This window comes from Apium graveolens, chromosome 6 (assembly GCF_009905375.1).
Source record: "Apium graveolens cultivar Ventura chromosome 6, ASM990537v1, whole genome shotgun sequence".
NCBI classification, from domain to species: Eukaryota; Viridiplantae; Streptophyta; class Magnoliopsida; order Apiales; family Apiaceae; genus Apium; species Apium graveolens.
This window is the reverse complement of record NC_133652.1, coordinates 137371044-137377181: the sequence shown is the minus strand read 5'-3', so window position 1 is coordinate 137377181 and position 6138 is coordinate 137371044.

The following is a 6138-nucleotide window of genomic DNA, read 5'->3' as shown; positions in this document are numbered from 1 at the left end:
GCTCGCTGAGGCTCATCGCCGACGGCGATAAAATTTACGGGTTCCCGTTTATACCGGGCATCCTACGTAAATTCCATCGATTAATTAGTATAATTCTCATACAAAATTTATTTAACGGAAATTAATCAAATCGCTCCCTGCAAAATAAAAAGTACAATCCTGAGTTACAGCATGCAAAATAAACAGTAACATCACAACATAACAATCATGCCAACACCCGGAAAATATAGTCGGAAAATCTAATTCGCCGGATTCCACACAACCCAACACAAACACACTCACACACACACACGACGCACACACACACGGTATATACAAACACACAATATACGCACACACCAACACGCGCCACACAACACTCGCGTGCAGCTACACAGACCACAGGAACAAGGTGGCACCGGAAAGAGAAGGGGCGGCGCCAGAAAAAGAAAAAAAAACAGGCAGCATAATACTTACCAAGGAGAGGAAGAGATGGGGAGAGAGATAGGAGTAAGGAGAGAGAGAGGCGACGAGTGAAGGGGGGGTGTGGGGGGTTTGGTTTATATTTTTTTTTCTTTTTGTTTGTTTTCTTTATTTTTATTTTACTCCCGTGATTATCCCTGTTTGTACCGTAATTTAAGAATGGACCGAGTATTTAATGGGGAAAATAATTCAAAATTTTCAAAAATAATTTCTTTAAAAATCCCCAAAATAATTAGGGGTTAATAAAATTAAATGTGCAAGATTTTTAAATCATTTTTATAACGCGCATTGGACGTGTATTTTTTTCAATTTAACGAATATACGTGCGGTTAAATAAAAGCCAGAAAATTTCTGAAATAATTTTGAAATTCTTTAAATATTCCAAACTTAATAAAATAAAATGTTCATGATTTTTGAAGCATTCTGGAATTAAATACTGATTTTACAATTTAATGAAGTCAGAAAATTATTTAAAATTAAATAATTAATAAAATATTGATTTCTAAATTTTATAAACCCCTAAAAATAATAAATAAAATTATAGAACAACAAAAATAATTTTAGAAACAATTTTAGCATTTATAAAAATAAATATACAATGAAATCACTTTAAGAATGAATTAAGTTCATACAACTTGGTAATTAATTATAAAATTAATCTTCGCGTCCAACAAATCACAAACAATTTATAATACAGCATCACATAGCCGACATACCCATCACATATTTTATTTATTTAATAATCTGATAATTATATTTACATATCGGATCCGAAAATAGGTTACTTAGCCGCTAAGTAACTATAAAGACGATACGATTTTAGTACCAGATTCAGATAATTATTAAAACAGAGCCTCTTATAAAACATTTTACACGAAAATGAGATAATAATATCTCGCCTTTTAATAATACGAATTTTTATCGATCTATAAAATGATTTGCGTATCGAAATTTTCATGCCGGGACTCGTACAGGTCAAACCGTACCCCAGATCGAAAAAGTCAAAACATGAAAAGTGTTCAGAATTATCAGATTTGGTTAGGAAGGAGTTTTCGAAAGAGTTTCGGGTTGTAAAAATGCAAAAAATGATTGAAGTGGGACGATTTCTGATTCTAAAAAGTAATTTTATAATCACGTAAAAATTATCATTATTGATTCTATAAATCCTTATAAAATCACATAACACTCCAAAAATTACCAGAAAATACCAAAGCAATCTATATTTTATTCTGGATAATTAAAGATTAAAATATCTAAATTTTTATCAGAAATCAACATCCAAATATTAATATCATTCATCAAATAATCCACTAAAATTCACATAAAATCACATAATAATTATTTATTGATAAAAATAATTATATAATATTTCTCAGACGTTACATTCCATCCTCATTTGCTGTGTCCAAGTCTGCAACAAATAAGCTTCCCTTCATTGCTCCTTTCAGAGCAACTTCACCAGTATTTTTGCTGATAAAAGTGCATTCTCCTTTGTCAAATGAAACCTTGAATCCTTTGTCTGCAAATTGACTATCACTAAGAAGATTCAGTTCAAGACCAGCTAACAGTGCTACATCTTCAATGGCAAAATTTCCATAAATAATCTTGCCATATCCCATTGTGAACCCTTTGTTGTTGTCTCCAAAGGTTACTAATGGGCCAGCCTTCTCCTCAAATTATGATAGCAGGGCCATAACACCTATCATATATCTTGAGCATCCACTGTCTATGGTCCATATGACTTTCTTTCCTTTGCCCTGCACACAATGAGTTTAGGTGTGTTTAGCAACCCAAGCAGTGTTGAGTACTTTTCTCTTGTTAACATATTTGATAGAGGTTGAGTTTGATGATTTAGAAATAATAGAATTCATTGAATGATGTGTATTGTCCTTTTTAGCTGAAGACTCAATATTGATTTTCTTAAGATCAACTCTCAGCTTGTGGCAACTTGTCATTACTTTCATGTTGCAAGGTATGCAATCAAACTTGTTACAGAATAAGTAGGGATCTTCAACTTTTGCTTCATTGTACTTGCATGCTGCCACTCATGGCTTACTAACAACCTTTTTGCACAGGTGAGTTAGATTATTAAAAGAGCCACATCTTTGACATTGTTTTCTTGGAGCATCTGCAACAAATGCAAAGTTATTGCTTTTGTTTACCCCTAATTTCCCATTTCTGTTTTTCTTCTTCTTTCCCACATTCTCAGTTTTGATTTTCTTCATTGGTTTCTTGGGTGTTTGATCTACCATGGGCTTCTTCTCAGCTTTAGGAGTTGTAGTTGATTTTATGCATTTCTTCTCTTTGTCGTCATCAGCAAGTTCTTGCTTTATCAGCAACTCAACTTCACTAAAATTTGCTTCACATGCTTTGAACAAAGGTACATCCACTTTTTTCAGCATAACTGGGACATTTTCATCTACTTTGGTTTTGCCTCTGTCACCTTCAACCTTTTTGTTGTTGTTCAAAGCATCATAATCCAAGCCAGTAGCTATATTTTGTACATGGCTTATTCTTGTCATGGTACTGACCCACTAACTAAGATACATTCCTGAATGATTTTAATTTCACCTCATTCTTTTCAATCTTCTCTCTTTACACAACTTCAATTTCATTGGCACACTTCAGCTTGTTCTTTAGATACTCATTTTCTTGCTTGACTGTCTCAAGCTCCACAAGCAACATCTCAAACTCATGTTTCTTACTCTCAAACTTCTCATTAGTCTTAGTTAGCCTACTGACCTCCTCAGTAGCTGCTACCATGATAGTGTGGATATGAAATATTTCTATGCCCATCTTTTCAACAGTCTCCTTATATTGACTTTCATTTAAATCAATAGTGGTAAGATTTGGTACCTGAGCTTTTGATGAAGATGACTCTCCTTGTTCCAATGCCATGAGTGCATAGTTTCCTACTTCCTCATCATCATCATTGTCTGAATCTTCCCAACTCTTTCCCTCTGCAATATAAGCTTTTCCTTGTTGCTTTCTTAGAAGAGCCTCATACTTTGCCTCCAATTCAAGATAAGCCTTGTCCTTCTTCACCTTTTTAGGCTTCCTGCATTCTGTAGCAAAATGACCCAATTCATCACAATTGAAACACCTGATCTTTGACCTGTCTACATATCCTGTTTTATAGCAATTTTTGCTTCCAGAATTGAACCGTGTCTTTCCTTCTAGTTGTTGTCTTTGTTGGATGTTTGACCCTTATTTCTGAAGCACTTTGGCTTCTTTACTCTAATGTTAGAGAATTTTCTTGCTAAGTAAGACATGGAATGATCTAACTCATCCAGGATGTAGAATTCATCCTCTTCAAGTTCAAGAATAACTTGCTTCTGTGGTTCCTTGTTCTTTTGCTCACTATTTAAAGCAACTGGAGTCCGGACTTCTAACTCATCATCAGATGACTGGTTGTCATTCACAATTAGGGCACTTGAACCATCCACAATGTGTCCTTGACCAGCTCTCAATGATTTCCTTTAAATCATTTCCGATTCATATATTTTTAGAATACCATACAAAACCTCCAGTGTCATCCTGCTCAAGTCTCTCCCTTCTCTTATTGCTGAAATCTTTTGTTCTAAGTGGTTAGGAAGGGTGAGCACAAATTTAAAGTTAACCTCCTCAGCTTCATAGTATTTGTCATGAAGCTGCAAGTCATTTATCAGCTTGTTGAATCTTTCAAAGATATTAGTTATACTCTCCTTTGGTTTAGCCATAATACCCTCATATTGAGAAACCAAAATTCTCCTTTAATTTGACCGAACCTCCTATGTTCCCTCACATAGAATCTCTATTTTCTCCCAGATCTGTTTGGTTGTGTCACAATTGATAATGTTGTTGTACAATACATTGTTAAGTGACTCTATTAGAATCAGTTGCAAGCCACTATCTAGATAGACTTTTTCTTTTTCAGGTTCAATGTACTTTGAGGGATCTTTAGGTGTATAATAAGTCGGGATGACCACGTCTCTATATGTAAATTTCCCAACTCTTTCCATGGGAGTGAAAAGACCATTCTTGAGAATCTGAACATATAATGAGTTGGCCATCTTTATAAACAGCAGCATATTCTTCTTCCATAGTGTGTAGTTAGTTTTATTAAAGGCTGGGATTTTAATACTGCTAATCTTCTGTGTATTCATTCTTCCAATATCTTTAATCTGTTTCCTTTCAGATTTTGCTCTGATACCACTTGTTAGGTAATGAATACAATACGGGGGGGGGGGGGTTGAATGTGTTTTAGACAATTTTAATGGCTTTTTGATTGTCTTTAACTTGGTGATGAAAGCAGATAAGAAATGTAACAATATTATGCTAGTTGAAATAAAGACAATGCATACAATATTTCAAAATTTACTTAATTTTATATAAAAATCAAGCTAGTGTTTTGCTACAAATTCTGGGTTCTTCGTATGTTAAGAACTCAACTTCTTCCCTGAGAGAGTTACAAGAAAAACTAGATCTGTTTGATACAATTAAAAGCAAAGGACTAGTGTTTACTTTATAGATTAGTAAAATACTGGTTTACACGACATGCAAAGAAGTGTACTGAACTCTACTTTAAGTTATCTCTAAAGCTTTCCATTTCTGACCTAACAAATCTTTGCATATCCTGTTGAATTGTGACACTCCTTTTTCAGTTAATCCTGGCCTTTGATCTTGCACTTTTCAAGCTGCTTTTGTAGACTTGTCAATCTAACTCATTAGATCGCTTGTTGATTGATAATATTGGATCTTTAACTTTTCTACATTCTGTACTTGAGCTTCATTCGAGATCTCCAGTTTGTTGTGTAGAGAACTGATATCTCGATAAGTATAATGGCTTATCGAAATCTCTTAGTTCTCTATAAGTGTCTTTGACTTGTCGAGATCTCTTGAATCTCCATAAGTGAACTTGGTTTGTCGAGGTCTCCAAACTTCTGCATTTGGAATTGACTTGTCGATATTTTAGAGATCTCTATATGAATTTTGATTTGTAGATATCTCCGAGATCTCTATTGATACTTTGACTTGTCGATATCTCCAATTTTCATGTTTTCATTTTGTCTTGTCGATATCTCTGAATTCTCTAGTGCAGAAGTGACTTGTCGATCTCTTAGTGATCTTTATAAGAATTTTGACTTGTCGATATCTCTGAGATCTCTAATGAAACTTTGACTTGTCGATATCTCCAATCTTCACATGTTCATTTGGCTTGTCGATATCTCTGAGACTTCTCTATAAGCTATCTTGGAGTTCTCGATAAGTCATTCTGGAGTTTTCGAATGACTTCTCTATATGACTTGATCTCTGACTTGTAGATATCTTAACTTAGAATATTTTTTCTAAAACATATTTATTCAACTCCAAGCCTCTTCATAATTTCTTTGAGACATGATCTTTTTTCAGAATTTATTCTTAGGATTGAGACTGTTTACAGAAAAATACTCCACTCCAATCTTTCACATTTTTACAGACTCAAATAATACAATACAAAATACAAATTTAGATTATCAAACAACTGATTCATAGAGTTGTCAGTTTGACTTAGTCTTATTATCATACATGCATGTCTTGCACAACAATTACCTTATATATCAACTTTAACAATCGTTTATTTACATCTCTAACAAAATGTGATGTAATCGGTTATATAATTTATTTTATATTTTCTCGAGTATTTATAGATATTGT